This window comes from Talpa occidentalis, unplaced genomic scaffold (genome assembly GCF_014898055.3).
Source record: "Talpa occidentalis isolate TD23 unplaced genomic scaffold, MPIMG_talOcc4v2.1 talOcc4.11, whole genome shotgun sequence".
NCBI classification, from domain to species: Eukaryota; Metazoa; Chordata; class Mammalia; order Eulipotyphla; family Talpidae; genus Talpa; species Talpa occidentalis.
In genome coordinates, this window is record NW_023601104.1 from 57,330,177 (window position 1) to 57,353,803 (window position 23,627).

General features: G+C 41.5%; 1 pseudogene; it reads right to left on the bottom strand.

Annotated features, from left to right (window-relative positions):
- Positions 1 to 11,601: 11,601 nt before the first annotated feature.
- LOC119238266 (oligosaccharyltransferase complex subunit OSTC-like) lies at positions 11,602 to 12,063 on the bottom strand (annotated as a pseudogene).
- Between the last annotated feature and the right edge of the window lie 11,564 nt (positions 12,064 to 23,627).

A 23,627-nucleotide genomic window follows, 5' to 3' on the forward strand; every position in this document is an offset into this window, starting at 1 on the left:
GGTGGCGCAAGGGGCTAAGACACAACTTATAAAGCTGTTTACAACCTCTGCAGCACAAGTTCGATCCCCAGCTAGCCAGAGCGCAACCCACATGACGCAGCAGACCTCACCTGACTTGCCTACTGCTCCCCTCAGCAGTGGACTTTGGCCCATCTGCCTGTTCTGTTCCCCACTCTGTCTCTGGTGAATTTTCTCACCCCCTGCACCTCTGACCTGGTTTTTTTTTTTAAGATTTATTTATTTATGCATACAAGAGCTGGGGTACAGGCCAAAGGTGTGGGGGGTGAGAGGGCTCACCAGAGACAGAGTAGGGAACTGAACAGGAAGATTGACTGAAGTACACTGCTGAGGGGAGCAGCCAGTGAGTCAGGAGAGGTCTGCTGCGCCATGTGGATAGCTCTCTGGCCAGCCGGGGGATCGAGCTCCTGCTGCAGAGGCTGTGGACACCTTCACAGGTTGCATCTTAACCCCTTGCGCCACCAGGGAGGCCCCAGTGGTTGTTTTATGCAGGTGAAATTAGAAAAAGGATCACTAGATATCCTTACAGAATAGAACAACAGCCAACAAAAGCTGGATTTCTAGAAGATTTCCTTCAAAAGAAATACTCACTAGAACAGAGAACCCTAGACCACGGTAGGCCGACTAACAAATTCTTAACCATCTAACCCCCTTGCTCCAGTATTCATGGTATCAACCAAAATTTTGGGCATTACCATTTTACCTCAAGTCAGATGTCGCAGATAATCGATTCGTCCTTATATTCTGCTTCTTAGCCAAATCTATGTAAGAGTTCCAAAGATAATTTCTATATATTTATACTTATCTCTTCAACTCCAGAGAACATTCCCTGCTGATACAAATTCTGGAAACGTACCCTCTCAGCATATTTGAAACCAACTCCTTTTGCAGACTCCCTGGTAATCACTGACTTATTCATCAAATCTTTATGATATTATCTAAAAGTAACACTTTTGAGAGGAAAAAAGTGATTTTTCTGTAGCTAATGACTTACTTTGGAAATAGTTGCCCCTCTTTTGACAAAATCTGCAAGCACAACAGTTTCCAGGGGTCTTTAAAGTAATTAATAACAAAACTGTAACAGTTGTTAAGGAACTCTCAAAAGCATTACAGTACATCCTCCTAAGTTTCTAGGGAGAGCATTTATCCTCTCCCAGATAATACCTCCGTTTTTTGGTTTGTTTTTTTTTTTTTTACAATATAAACACTTGTTGACCTGCCCCAGACACATAAGCATGCTTAAGTGTTGAATGCACTGCTAAAACCCAAAATTCCCAACTTCCCTAGCCCTCTGGATTTTTCTTCCTTGTAAATAATCAAATATAGGTGTACCCAACCAGGAAAGCCACCACCATGACCTTCTCTTCCTTATCTTCCTCTCCTCCTCCCCTAGCCAAATTTTTCTCTCGTATCCTTTTTTACTCCAGAAAGCTAATTCAATTAATACCTAAGAATCCATTTTATCTATGATCATTCCCTGTGGACTTGCATTTTTAGCAAGTAAAATATCTAGCTAGATATATTACAGGATTCAGGGTTTCTGATAAGGTAGTGAATTTTAAACTTCCATTTGTTAGAAAAAAAAAATTCATTGCAATTTTTTTTCAAATGTTCTTCCCTGGTATCACTCCTACATATATTTAATCAATATAAGATAGAACCCAAAAGCCAAATTTTTAAGTCTTCTTTTACTTCCATGATGCTGTGGGAGCAATCCAAAGACTTCTCTTTGAAGAAGTGTTGTAAGGGAAGGTATTTTGGGACTAAAGAAGTCTAGATTATGAGCAACCACCAGCAACTATTTAACTATTCAGTCAGTATCAATTATACATATTTCATTTCAGTTGCAAACATTCCATTGCTTGCCTTACAAATCCGGGTGGCCACTTTCTCAATAGGCATATAAATTATATCTTGGTTCAGATGAACTTCATGTTAAGGTCAGGCTCTTGTTCTCAAGCTCTGAGAGTTATTCTAGTGACATAATTGATCCATATGCTATGATTCCTGGCTTGAGGCACTTTCCCATTCCAAGCCAGATAAGCTGTCAATCTCTGATGACTACACACCCCATTCTGCTGACCCAGAGCCTTGACACTAACCCGTCATGAGCCTCTGTTTTTCCAGGAGTGATTAATGAACCATTCACATCTCTTAAAACATGGGTATTTGGGGATGGAATCCAGAAACATATATTTAATAAGTCCCCCCCACTGTGCTGGGCATAAGAACTACTGGCATTAAACCTTTCAAAATTACCTAATGTAGGTGAGGGTGATCTGGCTGCAGTATCTGTCACCTCCATTAACTGCCAGCGTTGATTCGTTTAATCTGACTTGCTAAGGCGGGTGTGCCTACACCACTCCGTGTGTGTCCCTGCGAAATCGAGCTAGCTAGGTGGAAGACAGCCTTCCCTATTTAATAGAAAAGATAGTTCCTCCAACAAGGGTATATGAGTAGCTGCACACAAACACACCCCCACCCCCACTCCCATTAGAACCTGAAAACTAGCTCTCAAAATTATCTAATGATAAAAGATATCAAATACTGAAAACAGTTTCCTCTCAGGCTGGATTCTGATTGGAGAGGGGAAGGGTTGATTTTTTTAACAAGTGTTCCAGGTAATTTTAATAACCAGGCAGTTTGGGAAACCTTGTCCTGAAGTAATGATTTAAGTCTTTAATGTCAAGATAGCTTTCTGAGTTCAGTTGTATATTAAGTTGAACATTAAAGCTGTAAGCATGAAGCTAACTGGTATTAGAGAAGTAATCCTCAGAAGATAACAAGTATTTTTAACAAGGAGTCTTACACTTACATTTCATCTTTCACATGCAAATAAGATAAGTGGTGATGAAGGGATTTTTAAATACTTGAGTGCTTAAAATCTCATGTTTCAAGAGAGATTCTTCAATTCCCTTTTTAAAGTAAAATTACTTCAATTTTTCAAATCATGTTTCAAATTCAACTTTAAAAATACAACATTTAAAGGAGTAAAATATTTGGTGGATATACTACTACCATATTACATGTATAATATATTTTACTTATTTTTTTACACAAATATATATTTTATTAATGCATTATATAAATAATGTATACTATTGTTTAAAATATTTTTAAAACACTATTCTAGTACATAACTACTACTGGAGTTTATTTTTAAATATTCTGAGTTAGGGCCTCCCCTGGTGGCACAGCAGTTGAGCACTGGGCTGTGAAGCTATCCACAGCTTCTGCAGCGCCGGTTGGATCCCCGGCCACAGGCGAGGGTCCCACAAGGCACAACAGACCTCTCCTGCCGCGCCCACTGCTCCCCTCAGCAGTATATTTCGTTGGTCTGCCTGTTCTGTTCCCCGCTCTGGTGAATTCTCTCACCCTCCTGCACTTCTGACTGTACCCAGTGCTTGTATAAATAAATAAATAATAACAAAAATAAATATTGAGAGTTAAATATTGGTGGCCCAGGTCTCTGTCATTCCAATAAATCTCTCCTTAATCCTGAATAACTATGAAATTTATTTTCAGTTGTAGAAACCATTGATTTCCTAAGAAAAAAAATAGCGTGTCTAGGAAGAGCAGTTCCAGTTTTAGATCTGTAAGACTAGTCTCTGGTATACCTCCTCTTATAAACTGTTTAACAATAATAAAACTACCCCAAAAATATAATTTTGTAGATTATTGTCATTCTATCACAAAGTATTTAAAAGACTACAGCTAGAAGACTACAGCTAGACATTAGAGGTGGAAAGTGAGGAGCGTTCTCGAGTTTGTGTACATAACTATATAGAATTTCACTCTTTGGTAGTGCCATTCCTAGGAAGACAAACCAGTGATTTATAGAGAAACTAGTGATTTTTATAGTTTTCATTTGAAAACAACAAGGGGTAATGGAAAAAAAAGAACTTGGATTTGGAAGACATAAGACCTTAGTTCAAATCCTAGCTGTCATTTATTGGTGGTATGACCCTGGGCAATGATGTAGTGTTTCTGCAACTCAGCCTCAAATATAAAGGAAAGATAACAGCTCCTAACCATTTCTACAACAGAAAACTGTTTTTGAAATAATGTTTTTTAAATGAGCAATAAATTACTTATGATAATGTACATGAACTACAAACTGCTATACAAACATAATGTATTCAATAGCCTCATGCAATAGCATAATTTCTCTTATCACAAAAACTTTTTTCTTTACAAAATATTTTTAGCACTTTCTTTCCCCTTAATGTCCTATTGCACAAAGCTTTTTCACCAGTGTATCTATCAAGGTTAGAGATCTTTTGATCCATTTAGCCTTTGACATTCTAGATGCTAATACAAATTACTTATGCAGGGAATGGAAAGGATCAGAATACACTGGACCCTCCCACTGAACAAAGCCCTTAAATATTCATCCAGACCGAGCCTGTGACCAGCCTTGGGCTTAGAAAGCCAGTTACCAACTTTGGCTCAATATATTCATCTTGGTGTACCAAAGTTAGATTGTGTAGATTGTTTCGGTTTAAATTAGCTTTCTGTGGAAAGAAGGAGGGTGCTGCTGCTACATCCTTTATTCACTTGCTGCACTAACACCAAGTTGCCATAAATTTTGTGACTTAAAACAACACAAGCTCATTCGCTTACAGTTCTGAAGGTCAAAATTCCTAAATGGGTCATAAAGAGTCGGGTAAATGGTCATGTTGTCAGCAAGTCTATGTTATTACTAGAAGCTAGGGAAGAATCTGCTTTCTTTCCGTTTCCTATCTCTATAGGCTGCCTGTATTTCTTGACTCATGGTCCCTTCCTCTATCTCCAGAGTCAGCAGGATAGCATCGTCAAGCCTCTATCTTTAGGGGGGCCATTATTCTGCCCACCATACTGGCTCTATCTACTCTATTTTTTAGGACAAGGTCCTCACCTGCAAAATATGTGCTTATTTGAGTACATCCCTGCTATTTAACTCCCAATAAAAAAAAGTACACAGACACCTTTCATTTTAAAGGTTTTACCCTAGAAATATGACTGCAGAACTAAGGCTGCTAGAGGGGGAGAGAAGGTGGAGGTGGAAACTAACAAATAGTGAATTAGGCCCAATGACCTAAGATTATGGGTGCTACAACACTAATGATAAAGGACTGATCACAAAAATCTACAAAGAGCTGCCAAGATTCAACTAAAACAAAGTAAATAACCCAGTGAAAAAATTGGCAGAAGAGCTAAAAAGAAACTTCTCCAAAGAGGAAATGCAAATGGCCAACAGGCATATGAAAAAATGTTCAACATCACTTGTAATCAGGGAAATGCAAATCAAAACTACAATGAAATACCATCTCACACCAGTGAGAATGGCACATATTTAAAAAACTAGCAACAACAAATGTTGGCGAGGATGTGGAGAAAAAGGAACTCTTCTGCACTGCTGGTGGGAGTGCAAACTGGTCCAACCACTATGGAGAGCTGTGTGGAGATTCCTCAGCCTGCTAAAGATGGAGCTTCCATATGATGCAGCAACTCCACTCCTAGGTATTTACCCAAAGGACACAGAAACATTAATTCAAAAGGGCACCTGCACCCTTATGTTTATAGCTGCACTATTTATATAATAGGTAAGCTTTGGAAAACAACCCAAATGCCCAAAAATAGATGACTGGCTCAAGAAGATGTGGTACACAATGGAATATTACTCAGCAATCAAAAAAGATAAACTCGTGCAATTTGCAGCAACATGGATGAAGCTGGAAGGGATCATGCTCAGCAAAATAAGCCAGAAAAAAAAAAGAAAAATACCGGATGGTCTCACTCATAGCAGGAATTTAGAAAATCTAAATAAGGGACCAGGAAAAAGACACACAATGGGGGGGGGGGAACAGAGAAAAGGGAGTAGGAGCAAAACAAAGGGGGTGGGAATTGTATGGGGAATATAACCAAGATGAAAATGCATATATTGTGCAAAAATGAAAAATGATGTAAATATATATATATAAAATAAAAAATAAATAAATAAAGATTATGGGTGCTTTGATGGTGAGGGTGTGTAGTAAGATACATCTGACAAGGTGTAAACCTATTACCCTAAATCATATGCAGTGTTGTAAACCTATATTACCTCCACAGAGAAAAAAAATAAAAATAATTCATAAGGTTTTAATTGCTAATCTTCATAGAGACTTAATGGGAACAATGAACGTATTAAATAAGCAACACACTAAAGGTCCAGGAAACCTGACAAAATTAGAAATAGTGAATTAGTGCTCAGACTTTAGCATTGACAGAGCCAGAGTCAGAAAGCCAGTTACCAACTTTGACTGGCTCAATATATTCCTCTTGGTATTACCAAACTCAGATTGTGGACCTGTTTCAGTTTAAATTAACTTCCTCTGGAAGGAGAGAATTAGAATTTTTTTTGTCCGTGATTGAAAAACATAGCAAGTATGCAAGGGGCTATAATATCCTGATTGGGGCATGGCCTCTGGAACCAGGTTGTCTGACCAATTATTTCAACTCTGAATGCATCTAAAACACTTAGAACATTGCCTGGCACATAGGACAAGCTATGATGCTGTGGTGATGGGGACTTCCATATGGCCATGCAGGAAATGGCCTAAGAGAGAAGTAGACCTGATTACATGAACATGTAAACACATATTAGGGCAAACTACAATGTGGGTGACAATGAAAGTATTAGTTAACCTTGAGCACATAATGTCAGCCACCTTGCTCAGGAGTTTAGAATGTCTCATTTATGTGGAGTAACACACTGATACACTCCCTGAGCACAGGCCAGGTAAATGAAATCAAAGGGAACTGCTAAGCAAATAAAATTTTTCCTGTTTCCTGCTAAAGAGTCATAGGCAGTACATAATGCAAATTAAGTGTAAATAACAAGTTTGCTTCCTTAATAAGCATATCTAAACAAGGTTGGACAGCCTGCCAGGTTGATTCATCTCCCCGGGCATCCTCAATTATCTGCATCTTTCCCCCTTTTGTCAAGAATTTTTATGCTAACTGACCAATGTTATCAATGTAAGATGGTTATGTATAAAAGAAACCCTTTGTCTCTAGATGGGTGCTCGGACCTTAAGGGGCTACCCAGGTATGAGACCTCATGCATGAGTAAAAAAGCTTCTCCTGACCTCAACAAAAAAAAAAAAATAGGATGTCTCATTTAATTCCCACAATACTTCAATCAACTCAGTCATTTATACTTAACTGGGAGGTTTTTATAATTGTCTTTTTTTCCCATCTGCATATGGCAGTGTTGTTTCCAACCCCACTGGTGTTGCTCATACTCCCTCTTCTTCTATGTCATCATGTTACCTGCAAATAGTGATAGTTTTATTTCTTCATTACCAATTTGGATTCTTTTTTTTTTTCTTTTGCCTAATTGTTCTAGCTAGGACTTTCAATGTTGAACTGTAGTGGTGAAAGTGAGCAACCTACTCTTATACCTCACCTTAGAGGGAACATGTTCAGTTTTTCACAACTGAGTATAAAATGGTTTTGTCATCTATAGCTTTTCTTACATTGAGATATGTTCCTTCTACCCTCATTTTATTGTGAATTTTTAATCAGACTTCTATTACATTTCTCTTTTTGCCTCCTCTCTCTTTTCCCTCTGATTAGGAGGTTGCAAGAGAGTAGGAGGAAGAATGAGAAGAAACTTTTTTTTTTAATTTAGTTTATGTTTTGCATCCATTTTCCACTGTCATGGCAAAAAATCGAATTCTAATCCTCTCCCCTGGGTAAAGAGCATTATTTTCATCCTTCTTTGAGAAACCTGTCCACCTACAAGGGCACCTCCACCTGTACCATTCCCTAAAACCAACAGTGTTCTCTAGGGTTTAAACCGCACCCCTCCCCCGCCCCCGCAGATGTGCTCTCTGGTGGTTGACCCAGGGTTCTTCCTGCTTGTACTCCTCTCCAGAGCAAGAGCCCTGTCCAGTGAGGTCCTTTCAAGACCATAACATCCTCTTCAGTGTCTACTTGACTCATATAACAGACAAATATCTGTCTCCTCTGATCCCCACTGTTGCCCTCTCTCAGGCAGCCTCCCCAAATCAGGACTCCCCAAGTAAGATGTGGTCATCAGTTTTGATCTTCCTTAGATTTTAGCCTTAAGCCCCATGCAGATGTATCTAGTTCTATTACAAGCTCTCTCATGCCCACATCTCTGCATTTGTGCTGCTCAGCATGATGCGGTCTGTACCTTTGTGCTGTTCAGCAGACATACAGCAAAGAGAGGAGCACAATGTCAGACTCTCCTTACAAGTAGCCTCCAACCTCACCAGGAAACCTCTTTTGTTCTCTCATTTTTCCCTGTGGAAACACTCAAAGATGCATCTACTATAGGCTCCCTTCAGAGAATCCTGCTATAAATGTCCAGACTTTACTTAAAAAGGTTGCTGATGATGATGGATATTGGGATGTTCAATCCTCTGGCACCTTGCCTAGTACCTCTTTTGAAAATCTGGGACATTTACTGTGCATTGCCCTCAGCTTTGAGGATTTCACCAGAATTCCATTACAACAGAAAAGATCTCATTTAACATCAGGTATGTATATATACTTTTACAAAAATGGTATTATGTGTGTATATTAATAAGCATTATGTCTCAAAATGAATTGCTGGCCTATTATGTCTTTGGTATTAAGAGAAAATAAAAGATGAATGATAAAATGCCTGTCCTTGAAAAAGCCTGCAATCCAGCAGGGAAGATAAGACATATGAACAAATAACTATAATAAAAAGCATTACAAGTGCCATAAAGTGACAAAAACAAAGCATTATAGGTGATACAGAAAGAGAAGATAGCTTCCAGGATGGCATATGGATGCACATTTCGTAGGAAATGTAAAATTTCAGTCAGGTTCTAAAGAAGTGGTAGGATTTCAATAGTGTAAAATGGAGGTAGGGGAACACATATTCCAGAGACAAGAAACAGCATGAGTAAAAATGCAGTGACTGAAAAGCCTAACATGTTTTCAAGGAATACTGAACAGTCCAGTTTTCTGCGAAATACGATATTGTGGGAAAGAACTGAAAACATTTTGGAGCTACATTGTGAGGGGTAGCTAGAGAATTGGAACTGTTCATTTGGTGCTAAGGAACTGTGACTTACAAAGAGACACCAAACTGTGTAAGGGCTAAAGGCAAGAAGGGAAGCAGCAAGGAAGCACATGAAATAATCCTGCCAGAACTAGAATCATGGAGGAGGGAATGCAAAGGGACGCTCTAATTCAGGTGGCATTCCATAACCTTTCAAGCATTCATCTCATCAATTACCCTAATAGCAGTAAAGCCTTGTTAGACAGGCTTTGGGTTGACCATCAGATAGTAATGAAAGATTTGCACTGAGAGTATGAATTCCCATTTCTTATCCCTCTCAAGTCCAGGGTAATACGTTTTTCTAAGAGCTGAAATCCTGCTCATAAGAGAATCAAACTCACCAACAGAGACAAAGGGTCATAGGTACATGTGAGGAGGTTTTAATAGCAGGAGAGAGGAAAGGGATGGCAAATTGACTAGCATCTTCTTGAATCTGCCTCCATAGTAAAATTTCCCCTAAAAATATTGAAATGCCCAGGTTAAGCAATGATCTGTACTAACTGAGAAACAAGAATAAATACTACTATGGATCGTGAATAAACTTGTGGTGCTAATTTGAAGTGCTATAGATCATTCAATTTTGTACTAATGCCCTAGTAATGTGTCAATCCATGACCATGAATTTTTAATATCCTTTTTTAAAAAGATTATTTTTATGCATACAAGAGTTAGGGTACAGACCAGAGGTGCAGGAGGGTGAGAAGATTCACCAGAGACAGAGTGGGGAACAGAACAGGCAGATTTAGTGAAATACACTGCTGAGGGGAGCAGCAGGTGAGTCAGGAGAGGTCTGCTGCGCCGTGTGGATTGCTCCCTGGCAGGGGATCAAACTCCTGCTGCAGTAGCTGAAGTTAGCGTCATAAGTTGTGTCTTAATCCTTGCACCACCAGGGAGGCCCCAAATTTTTAATATTCTAAGCTTTTTATTGTTAGTATCATTAAAATGTCAAGTTTAATGGATATAAGACTTTGTAACACACTAAACCTGATCCAGCATCCTGTAGATTGCTTGATGTTTTACAAATTTTACTTTGATGCCAGATATAGGGAGCAAATGTTTCAAGAGTGGGTCAAAATGGGAAATAATGAAAGGAGAAAAAGCTATCATTGGCAAATGAAGGTCATCTTTGTAGAAGCAGAACACCAGTTGTGCACATCTTGCAGAAACATCTTCAAGCTTCTTTAATGGTACTGTACTGCCACCTAGAGGCATAGCAACATGCCAATAACAACATAGCTGAAACTGTTAAACGGAACACCTAAAACAAATTCAAGGACAATTAAGGAGAAACAGAAAATGTGATATTCTAGATTAATCTTTTCAAAGAACTACTGCCTCAACAGGAAATAAAAATGGCTTCTGAATTTTAAAAAAAAAGGTACAGATGTTTTGAGGTAAAGAATATGTATTTTCTGAAATACAAAAAATAGTTAACTATGAACTTGCAGCAGTGTAAAGACCAGAATATAAATGGGTAAAAAGAAATCTGGAGAGGGGACAATAAAGGGAAAAGTTTACTGAGGAGGCAAGTGACATTAAGGACTTAAATAGTAAAAGATGGTCTAGAATTTTACGAACGCAATATAAAGCTTGGTCAATTTTATTAACTTGGTCAATTTTATTAATTTTATTAAGTAGACCAGCCAAATTATAAATCATTTGAATTTTACTTTTTAATTATGAAAAAAATTTTTTTATCTTTTCACATACATCCTATTTTTCAGGAAACAACTCTGAAATAACATGCTGTCACCCCTGCTTAAAGGCAAACCACCAAAAAGATGAAATTGAGGGCCTCCCCAGTGGCGCAGCGGTTGAGCGCTGGGTTGCGAGGCTGCCCGCAGCCTCTGCAGCACCGGTTCGATCCCAGGCTGCTCCCCGGCCACTGGAGGAGGGTCCCGCATGGCAAGCAGACCTCTCCTGCCGCCCGCTGCTCCCCTCAGCAGTGTACCTTGGTCCTTCTGCCTGCTCTGCTCCCCGCTCTGGCTCTGGTGAATTCTCTCACCCTCCCGCACTTCTGACTGTACCCAGTGCTTGTATAAATAAATAAATAAATAAATCTTTAAAAAAAAAAAGATGAAATTGAGCAGTGGTCCAGGGTTCTCAGCTGAGGGGATCTCACTTCCTGATCTGACATACATTTCTGAAAATCAGAAATATCATTCCCCAAAACTCTCAGGGGTATTGTAAAAAATAATCGCATCATTCAATGTTATAGTTGTAGAAATGAAGTAATTTTTTGGCTTTTGGTTTTTTTAGTAAAGGTAAAACTAAGAAGAAAATGCCACTTAACATTGTTGCTATGTCAGGAAAGTTCATCAGGAAAAATACTCTGATAAGGTTTTCTCTTCAACACCAAGAAGACAGTCCAGTCCAAGCTTTAATATTCTTCGTGAGGTTTCACTACATGTTTATTTTTATCTTTTTCCACATTTCATGTTAAAAGATGAATACAGGCTTTAACATATTAATAGGAGCAAATCCAGTAGCCACTGATTTCTTCTCAAGAAGAAATCTAACCAATTAGATAGCCTGGGAGTTTCAGTCTCATGAACAACCTAGCCATGAAAAACTTAATAGAATACAGATGAGTCCAGTGAAAAGAAGGAGGACTCTACTGAGTTTTGGAATATTTGGTGCATTGGATTGGTCCAGGGTTATGAAACCTAAACCTCCTCCTTTAAACAGGAAGATGGATATAGGACATTCCATAATACATTATCCATTGACTCTTGGGCCAGGAAAGCTACTGGTCTCTAACGCCCATGTTCATCAGTCATAAATCCAACATTTGGAGGTTCAACAATCACATCATAAATTATTCTTCCCATGTTACGGAAGTAAGACACAGCTGCCAGAGCATGTACCATCACTAAAGGCACGGGCACCCAGGGTGGCTTTGTCAGCTTCAGATTGGGATATAAGAGCACTAAGCACAGGACTCTATACAAGGTCTTCATGCTGGTAGTGGTGGGAGCAGTCTATTTGCATTTTTTTAAGATTTATTTCTTAATATAAGCACTGGGGTACAGGCCAGAGGCACAGGAGGATGAGAGAATTCACCAAAGACAGAGCAGGGAACAGAAAAGGCAGAAGAACCGAAGACACTGCTGAGGGGAGCAGTGGGTGAGCAGTGGGTGAGCGAGACAGGAGAGGTCTGCCTCACCATGTGGGAATCTCCCTGGCCGGCCAGGAATCAAACCAGCGCTGCAGAGGCTACGGACAGCTTCACAGCGCTATGCTCAACTTGCTGCGCCACTGGGAGGCCCTATTTGCATTTTTAAATGCTATTTTTTAATTATCTTTTAATAGCATTTCATTCAACATAAAACAATGCTATAAGTATGACTTCTCATCAGTCCAGAAAAAGAATTATTTAAATACTGGTTTTCTCTGTCATTTTACAGTCCTTAACCCTTCTTCCAGAGTTCTCAGCTTTGGGCTCCACTCATCTGTGATAGTGTCTGTGTTCCTAAACCTAAGGAGACTTAGGAACACAGAAGGTAAAAGGATCACTTGGATGTCATTTGGAGGTAGTGACTCTGATTACTGAAATAAACAAGAACTGTTTCAAAATCATATCTAAAGGGAAGGCAACTGTGTACCCAGGATTTCAGAGAATTTGTGAAGACTCATAATCATCTTGTACTTGATTTCCTATTGAACTTTCTAACTCACTCAAATCTCATCTCCCCAGTCATTTCCTAATTTGGAACCAATGCATCCTTAATTTCATAAAAATGCCACTACACTTGAACGTTTGGAGGACAAAAGATGACAGGGCAAATAAACTAGCATTGATAATAGAGAATAGAGACCTTTAAAAGTCTAATGAAGGGCCTCCTTGGTGGCCCAAGGGGTTGGGACACAGCCTGTGATGCTGCCGCAGCCACTGCAGCACAAGTTCGGTCCCCAACCACACTGGGGAGAGTCCCATATGGTGCAGCAGACTTCTCCTGGCTCGCCCACTGCTCCCCTCAGCAGTGTACTTCGGTCAATCCGCCAGTTCAGTTCCCCACTCTGTCTCTGGTGAGTCCTCTCATCCTCCACACCTCTGGGCTGTCCCCAGTTCTTGTGTGCATAAATGAATCTTTAAAAAAAAAAAAAGTCTAATGGCAGTGACAGTTATGCCACTCCTTTGGGGCAGAAGCAGATGCTATTGGCAAGTTGTAGTTTTAAGTAACAATTTTTTTCTTCTGATTAATAAGTCAATTAACGTCCTTCTTAACCCAAAAACCTATTAGCTCCACCATCTCCCAAGTCTTCCAATTATTACATATAATACATTAGAAAAATATTATTTTATACTTGCATTATGCCACATTTCTTAAACTGATATTGGTACCCAACAAAGTGATCGAAAAACAGTTAAATAGACTTTCAAACTATTAAGAGGCATGGGATGGTAGAGTGGTTGTTGATTATGCAACATCAAACATCATAGAGTCAATTTCTTCTGGGCATTTTATACTTTTTTACTTTCTACTCAACTCTGATGTTGCTATTTTTCTGCATATTTAACCTCTCAGTCATCACCACCCTGCAGAGATGGAGGCACAAGAAATGTAAGGAAAAAATTTCCATGGTAACAAATGTTGTTCATGAATTACTAAGATCGAAAAAGTAAAGTTGCTTTTTTTTTAATTGTAATTGATAGTGAATTTTTTTAATTCAGTAATCTCCTTCAGATATTACACATATTTTCCATTCAAGACTTGTGACAAATCCCAAGCATGAAGAACTTTTTAAAAAATGGTGCAAGGCAGGGGGATACGCAGGAATTCTGCTGTTTCTTACAGTTCAACTTCAAAATGAATCACTCTTTTCTTATTCTCATTTTTCCTTTTTTTTTTTTTTCTTTTTGGTAAATACAATCTACATAGCATTTATGTATCTATTTTCAGCTTAAGATTTTACTATGAACTAAATGTTTTTGTCCCCCAAAATCCATATTTTGGAATCCTAACCTACAATGTAATGGTATTAGAATGTGGTACCGTGGAAGGTAATTAGGTCATGAGTACGGAGGCCTCATGAATGAGATTAATGCCCTTGTAAAGGAGATATTCCTTTACCCTTCCACCTGTTTCTGGTTTTTTCAAAGTGGTCTATTCTTACTGGAATGAAGTGGTTCTATCACTAGTTCTTAAAGTATAACCTGTAGGATTCAATGCAATGCCTATCAAAATTCTAATGGCATTTTATACAGAATTAGAAAAATAATCCACATTTTGTGGCATATCTAGAATCACAAAAGACCCTGAATTAAAACCAGAATTACCATAGGATACAGTATATCCAAAGGAAAAAAATTCAGCCTCAAAAAGATACTTGCTGCACTCCAATGTTAATCACAGCATTATTCATAATAGCCAAGATAAAGAAACAACCTAAATATTGACAAATGAATGTGTGTGTGTATAAAGAGAGTGTGTTGGCCTTCCCAAAAGGATCAGAAGAGTTTTCTCAAACATACCCACGGATTTTTTTCTAAAACCAATAGTACTAAATACCAAATACCAATAGTACTGTAAGAAACATACAATAGTGCAATTCACAATAGCAACCACTAATTGGTCTTAAAGTCTAAAATTGCATTTTTTGGTTTAGCTTATCCTTTTGTTTTTTCTATATACCACATGTAAGTAAAACATACATGACTATCACTGCCACTACGCCACTCTTAAAGTTTAGGACCAAATGTGACAACTTCCCCAGCACCATTTACCAGAAACACAAAGCAAAGTTCTCATGTTTACTGTCATCTGCCATAGAACATGGTAGAAAATGGTGTTATCTGGTGTAGGGTAAGGAAAAATATCAGGCTTTTCTGCCTTCCCGCCATCAGGATAGATGATGGATCCTTGAAGTCCTGAATGCATGCCTGATGGCGGGCTCCTGGAATAGGGTATGGGCATAGGTAGATGTGATTCACCTGGGCTAAGACTGGGCTTTTAAGGGCGGCGTCACATGGATGCCAGCAGCAGAAGCTGAGAGAGAAGCCGAAAGAAGCCCAAGGCAGAAGCAGAGAACACCAGAGAGCCCAGATAGAGTGAAGATTTGCTGGGGGCTGGGAGGCCTGCCAGCCTCCCGGCCCCCCAGCACCCCTGTCTGCCATATACCTGGTGAACCCCAATAAAAGACCTGCAAAAAACCACTGAGGACTCTGACTCCTCCCTTATCCGGTCTGCATGGGATCAGAAAACCTGCACTGTGCCTATTCCTGCCCTTTACATCTGGGAAAAGAAAGATGGACAGAGGCAAAAGAAGACAGAATAGTCCCTGTTGCTTGTGTCTTGCCAGGAATACTGGTTAGTCCATAATAAACATTGGGAGACTGGAATGTATAAAATTAAATGTAACTGAATTTAAGTAAATCCGAGGCTTAAACTCAAGTTATTGGTAATCTAAGAGCTAATCTGCCAAGTGCTTCGCACCAAATCTTGTTTCCCTCAGTTTTTAATTCCCAAGGCTTTGGTTCATCTTCACAACCACAACATCAACAACAATGATCCCTTACTGCCATCTAGTTTCCCACTGCCAAGGACCTGAGCTTCTGCTGAGAACAAAACTTGCCTTGCTGACAAACTAGTGATACTGAAGAACAGAGTTTGGGGAACTGCTCACAGTTTGCGGGTTCTCACCGGTTCTTCACAATGGTAAGACAAGACTCTATCTCAGGGCTCAAGCACAACAGGGTTTATTTACAAAGGGGTGATTGGGTAAAAGGAAAGAGTCCCTGTAGGGTAAATAATTGTCAGGCTTTTCTGCCCTCCCGCCATTAGGATTGATGACAGAGCCCTTCGGTCCTGAATGCATGCCTGATGGCGGGCACCTGGAGTGGGGTGTGGGCATACCTAAGTGGGTTCACCTGGGCTGAGACAGCGCTTCTAAGGGCAGCATCAGGGTACAGAACCATCAGAAGTGAATGGGAGCAGAGCCGAAGAGAAGCAGAAGAGGGAGAACAAGACCACAGGGAAAGCTGCAGAGCCCAGAAAGAATGAAGATTTGCTGGGGGCTGGCAGGCCTCCTAGCCCCGGGGCACCCCTGCCCACCATTTACCTGGTAAACTCAATAAAAGCCTGAAAAAGCCCCTGACGGCTTCAGCGCTTTCCCTCTTTCCCCCATCTGCTCGAATCACAGAGATCCTGCCCTGTGCTCTTCCTGCTGCTACAGTCCCGAAGGCCACAAATGGCTGGCCCTCCTACCCCAGAGAGTCCAGAGTCCCCACCGAAAGCTGCTCCTGCAAGATGGCGCTGGCCCTCCCATGAGAGCCTGGAACTGAGGGCCCTGAGGGCAAACAGGGTTCCACTAACCTGTAGCCTTGGGATAGCAGCAGGTGCCCCCGCTGAGCAGCGCCACAGCAGCATAGCAGCAGTCTGAAGACCAAGTATAGACAGTGCCAGACACCAGACAACTCTTCAGAGACCTGCGCATAGGCCAACGATACTCCCAGTGAATGCAGCTGAAGCAGAGGTCTCTCTCTGAAGTTTCTCCCAAGCTGAATCAAACCTTTCTCAAGCTGATTCTCCCAATTCCCCGTGAGGGCACCCGCCTTTCAAACCTGATTGGTCCGTTTTCCAAAGCAGCTGAACCTGAACCTAACTGGTGTCTGTGGGGACTGGAAACAAGTCTGTTTTCCAAACCAGCTCAGGATTCAAAAACAAAATCCCGGTAGTGTGTCCCGCCTGCCCTGCAAGGTCTCATGCCAGAGCTGGGCAGGTAACTGCTAGATGTGAATGGAGCTGGCCCAGTTCAAATCTGACCGTCTGTCTCCAAACGACCCTGTTTTATTCCCTTTTTTTTTTTTTTTCCCCACGTAGGGTAAGTGAAAAAGTATCAGGCTTTTCTGCCCTCCCACCATTAGGACTGATGATGGATCCCCGAGGTCCTGAATGCATGCCTGATGGCGGGCACCTGGAGTGGGGTGTGGCCATGCGTAAGTGGGTACACCTGGCCTGAGAGACTGAGCTTATAAGGGCAGCGTCACGGGGACACCAGCAGAACCATGAGAGCAGCAGAGAACAAGGCCATCAGAGAACTCCGGAGAGCCCAGGTAGAGTGAAGACTTGCTGGGGGGGCCAGGAGGCTGATCTCCCGGCCCCCCAGCACCCCTGCCTGCCGTGTACCTGGTAAATCCCAATAAAAGCCTGAAAAGTCACTGAGGGCTCCAGGACTCCTCCTTCACCCATCTGCTCGGATCATAGAGAACCTGCCCTGTGTCATCCTGCCCCTACGCCCTAAAACCCATAAACACCCTAAAACCAATAAACTTTGGAGTCAGCCACCAAAGCTGGTCACCTTGGCATAGTGCAGGTCGATGCCACTCTTCTGGGGGCTCCAGAGGCTTCAGAGAACCAAGAACCACCAGGGCTACTTTTAGAACATGAGCTGGGTAAGAGAGTTGGTTAATGCAACCTGTAGGGTAAGGAAAAATGTCAGGTTTTTCTGCCCTCCCGCCATCAGGATAGATGATGGATCCTTGCGGTCCTGAATGCGTGCCTGATGGCGGGCACCTGGAATAGGGTGTGGGCCTAGGTAGATGGAATTCACCTGGGCTAAGACTGGGCTTTTAAGGGTGGCGTCACATGGACGCCAGCAAAAGCAGGAGAAGCGGAAAGAGAAGCAGAAGCTGAGAGAAGGCCGGAGAGCCCAGATAGAATGAAGACTTGCTGGGGGCTGGGAGGACTGCCAGCTTCCCGGCCCCCCAGCACGCTTACCTGCTTTGTACCGGGTAAATCCCAATAAAAAGACCTGCAAAAAGCCACTAAGGACTCTGACTCCTCCTTTACCCGGTCTGCTGGATCCTAGAAAACCTGTACCATGTCCATTCCTGACCCTACACAACCTTAATCACCAAATACATTCCACAAAATCCAAGAGAGCTCCTTAGGAAGGGTTGGAAAAAGGGAGGACCCAGAGACCTAAAGACTCATCTACCCTTCAGAGAAAGGACCATCACTCCGCCCAGCTCTTCCTCTGGCAGCTCAGCTTCCATTCTTGCCAAGACCCAGAGTAGGTGTCCCATCACAGACACACACACACCATCTTGGAGTATGAGGATAGTGGAAACCTCACTTTTGGGAAGATGATTACAAGTAAACCATGGAAAACACCAATTCAGGTATGACACAAATACAGCATAAAGACCAATTACATCCCAGTTTTATGAATGTGAAAGATCCAACGTGCAATACACACGCCCACGTTCACCTTCAGAGTAATCATTGGTGACATAACCTGGATGGGTGAAGAAGGTGCAAGGAAGAAGGTGCATTCTCTTTTACTTGTAAAAGAGAATCTGCCACAATTTTCAGGCTAGAGTCACTTATGGAAACTGACAAATGTAGGAGGACATTCTTTAGGGGGGTCCTTGAGGTGTTCCTTGGGGAATTGTCCTTGTGAAAAGATCGGCTTTTTAAAAAGAAGCCTCCCGAATATTCCAACTACAGATTACATCCAGCTGCCCTATGAAATCACCAAGGAACCAGGCTATAATATATTTGGATACAGAAGAACTGAGTGCCAACAGACAGTATCCAGTCCCGTCGAACTATCCACCAGTTCTATCACTGTCTGTCATGGCTGTAGCAATGCACAGTGATGCCACTCACAATGCTTTGCAGTCTTTAAAGATGGTATCAGAAAGAGAGAAAACTTGGAGCAACATAGAAAACTCATTAGTAGCCCTTAAAAAGTTCCCCTTTCACCCCATCGCACATAAAAGGCCTACTATAATGTTTCAGTCTGTGTGTTGTTTCTAAATTGCTTCATAGATTCCATCAATACCCACATTTAATTATTTACTAGTTATTAAGCTCTTTTTAATTGCTTCAACTTTGTATTAGTATATTCTATTTCTAAACTTGTACCATAAGCAGAGTAGAGAAAAATTTTAAAACACGGTCCGTAGAAGAAAAAAACTACATGCTTATTATTATTGATGATAATGAAGAGTGAAAACTGCCAACAATCAACAGTCTTTCTTATTGGTACATACCCTCTTCTTTGCACAAGGCTTTGGAAAAGGAATTCTATGAGATTAGAATTAAGAGTGTTGAGTAAAACACAACAGGCTTTTATTGAATGCAATTGTTCTGTTGTGAATTTGAATCCATGTAATAAAGAGCTGTTGTTAAAAAAAAAAAAGTTTTAAGAATTTTTAGGACCAAATATACAACACGGATCTTTGACAGGGGGTGGGGGTGGATATATAAATACCAAAATACTGGGAAATCAGCAGTAAGCAATGAGATATTCAGCATTATTGCAAGAGCTGGATCAAATGAATAAATGAATTAAAAGGCCAAATACAGGGCCTCCCTGGTGGCGCAGGTAGTTGAGCGCCACACTGTGAGACTGTCCGCAGCCTCTGCAGCGCCAGTTCAATCCTGGCCGGCTGGCCCTCGAGAATCCCACATGGCACAGCAGACCTCTCCTGTCTCTCCCGCTGCTCCCCTCAGCAGTGTATTTCGTCAGTCTGCCTGTTCTGTTCCCCGCTCTGTCTCTGGTGAACCCTCTCACCCTCCCGTGCATCTGGTCTGTACCCCGGCTCTTATGTAACAATAAATAAATCTCAAAAAAAAAAAAAAGGCCAAATACAATCATTACAGATCTAATGTTTTAATTATAGCTCTTAAATACCTAAGTACCTTAAGAAAGATTTTGAAACTATTTTTTTATTCTATATAACTCTTGAACAAAATGTGTTCTCAATAAACTTTATTTGTGCTTTTAAAAAATGCCTAAAAGGGGCCTCCCTGGTGGCAAAGGGGCTGTCTCAGCGCTATCAAGCTATCAAGCATCACTGTGGTCCAGCCAGGGAGTTAATCCACATGGCGCAGCAGACCTCTCTCCTGTCTCTCCCGCTGCTCCCCTTAGCAGTGTATTTCAGTAAATCTGCTTGTTCTGCTCCCCACTGTTTCTGGTGAATCCTCTTACCCCTCCCACCTCTGGCCTACACCCTAGTTCTTGTATGCATAAATAAATAAAAATAAATCTTAAAAAAAATGCCTGAACACCAAAGTTTTGCCATTTTGAGGTTAGTTTCCTCTTGCCCTATAAAGAGTTTGTTCCTTCTTTATACCCTGCTCAAAACATCTGAAGTTGTCTCTGCAAGTCTACAAGCCCCTAAGTTCCTCCTCGTTCCAAGGAAGTAATTCTCTTTCCTAGCAAGACCAGATCTCTGCTTGCTCAGGCTTTGGTCTCAGTCAAACCTGTCCTGACCCCAAAGTGAACCCTTTTTCTTGCCAAACTCATCCAGGGCATCATGCAAGCAAGACCATCTGCTGCAGGGGGGCTGCCACAATTTAAGCCAGCTTCTGCACACCACACAAACGCCAAAGTCTTCCTACCCAACACTTGGACTCTAAATTCTACACTCTCTGTTTACTCATTTAGCCCCACAGTGAACAGCAATATTTAGGAATGCAAGGTGAGGTTTGGATGACATTAGGGTGACATTAAGTTCAGAGCCTACCCTGCAACTCACCTCTCCTGCCTATATTTTTCCAATCAAGAGAACTATAATTAAGGAACAGGAATCAATGGGAAAAAATACCACTTTATTAATAGCCAAGCTAGCAACCAAGTCAAAGCTGGACTGAAGACTGTGGCTTGGTACTAAATGGACTTCTCATCTGCTCCTGATCCCCCTGCCCCAAGATAAAATGGCAAGGTCTGAAGAGAAAACAGACTGTGCCATTATGTAGCCACCCAGATGCAGATATAGGAGTTGGGTGGAGGGTAGGGGGATAAGAGAGAAAACCAGTCTTGTCTAAACAGTCAATACAACAATTCGAGATGGAAAAGAAGAGGAAGATGCCTGGCCTGTACTTAAAAAATAGGACCTGCTTGAGTGTACTGACCACACAAAGGTGAAAAGAACAAAATGCGACACCACTCATAAATATTGACATGTGAAGCACAGTACCCTGTCTACTAGAAATGCAGAACTGAACGAACATTCTGGACCATAGCTAATCAGACTATTTTTCCCTCTTGGGTAGGAGACACTAAGGAAGGAATGAACAAAGAAGAAGAGGTGTAGGCTTGTGTATAGGACAAAGCTTAATTTCTGCAGAATTAGGACACCATCAAAAGCTAACAAATAACTTCATAAAAGTAGCATCCAAGACATAAAACTAGCTCTACAGGCAGAATCAAGACGAGGACTAAGGTGATCCAAATACGACACTTAAGAGACTCTTTAAATTTTGAGTCTTAGTCATTTCCCCCTAATCCTGACCCTAGGCTGATTTAACATGCAGAGAGGGAGGCAATATGATTCAGAAGTGAATGATTGCAAAAGCATCACGAAATCCAGGTTTAACTAACAAAAGAGACTCCAGAAACTGCTATTCAGCAGTCATTACTGGATTACCAGAACCTGAGCCTAAATGAGCAAGTATATCATGAAGTACATCTTTAGAACACTAAGATTTTAATTTTAAGTCTTTCATTGTGTTTGTTATTGATTGACACATAACCACTGGCCAAAAATTAGTGACAAACAACATTTATCATTGCAGTTTCAGTGAGTCAAAATCTGGACACTACTTAGCTGGATTTTCTGATTCTGGGTCTACACACTAGAGTCAATATGTTGGCTAGGGTTGGAGTCATCACAGGGAAGGATGTTCTTTCAAGCTCATATAAAATATATTTATACACATTTTAAAGGGTTTTTTTTTTCTTACAAGATAATTTTAATATTGAGTGAAATTTTCTTGTGTGTGAATTCCAACACAGGCACACTAGTTAGAGCCTCAGATTCCTCACTGTGAGAATAAGATAGGACTACTATACATCATATGAAATGCCATAAGAAATAAGAAAAATAAAGACACTAAAAAGACCAGGCTTCCCAAGAGTTATTAATTCTTCTTTTTTGGACAGAGCAATCTTTCTTTCCTCTATGCTCTGAGAAGCATCCAATTCTTCCCAGCTCCACCAGCAGTTATTATCTTAAGTCTACTTTCTTGCCAGCCTCCATTCCTTTATCACTGAACTTTTTTTTTAAGATTTATTTATTTACGCATACAAGAGCTGGGGTACAGGCCAGAGGTGCAGGAGGTGAGAGGATTCACACCAGATACTGAGTGAGGAACAGAACAAGCAGAGTGACTGAAATGCACTGCTGAGGGGAGCAGCAGATGAGACAGGAGAGGTCTACCGCACCATGTGGGTTGCCCCCTGGCCGGCCAGAGATTGAACTCATGCTACAGAAGCTGCGGATTGCTTCAGGGTGCTGTGCTTAACCCTTTGCACCACCAGGAAGGCCTATCACTGAACTTCTTCACAGAGGTCCATAAGGTCCCTGCCAGAGCTCTGGCTAGCTAACATTTGTTAGAAAGGCATCCAATCTCTGCCAAATTCAGCATGTGCCTGAGGACCACACTAATGTGCAGGTCTAGTTTCAAGCTCTCTGTAGCTCAATCCTTTTTTTAAAAAAAAGATTTTATTTTATTCATGCATACAAGAACCGGGATACAGGCCAGATGTGTGGAAGGGTGAGAAGATTCACCAGAGACAGAGCGGGGAGCAGAACAGGCAGACTGACTGAAATACACTGCTGAGGGGAGCAGCAGGCGAGACAGGCGATGTCTGCCGCGCTATGTGGGGATCTCCCTGGCCCGCCTGGAATCAAACCTTTGCTGCAGAGGCTGTGGACAGCTTCACAGCGCTGAGCTCAACCCGCCGTGCCACCAGGGAGGCCCTCAACTCATCTTTTAATGACTAGATAGGGAAAATGTTAACAGCATCCCTAATTCTAAATGCAGATGGGAATATTTTTTCAAAAGGAAAGCGACAGAGGCTTTAATACTTCAAAGGAGGGTGCAAGAACTAGGGCCTACAGGACAAGGAACAGTAGTTGAGCCCACAGACACTTAGCAGTGAGCAGTTCTAGCTTCAGCTTCCAGCAGCCACATCATGTGTGGGAACTGATGGTTCCAAAATGCAATTTTTCATCTCTACAACGGGGTAAAAACTATCCATTTTCCCCAAATATGATAAACTGCCACTGGAAATTACCATATGTAGGTCACTCATCGTAACACTAAAGAGCGCTTTTAATACATTAATTCAATTTTTCCTAAATACATCCTAAAATAAAAAAGCTTCAATAATCATAATTTACTGACAAAACAAAGCTTTCCCTTTCTGAGCGGACAACTTGCAAAGACAAGACTTACTAACAAACCTCGAACATAAAACCGCACAAACCTCAAAAAAATCACGTCTGGCCCACAAAGCTCCGCCTCCGGGCAAACCCGGCCCACTTCCGGCTGCCCCACCCACCCTGACACCAAAACCCCGCCCCTCTCTGAGAAATCCCGCCTCCGGCGCCAGATCCTGGCTCCCATTGGACGAGTCTGGATGTTGTATACACAGCCGCACACGCACGTTTGGCCAGGGCGTCCTCGCGCCTGCGCAGCAGTGCCGTCTAGCGGCCGGGGCCTGGGGACGGGGGGAGGGGGGCGGAGGTCAGGCCGAATCTTCCTCCGTAATAAGAAGCTACGCG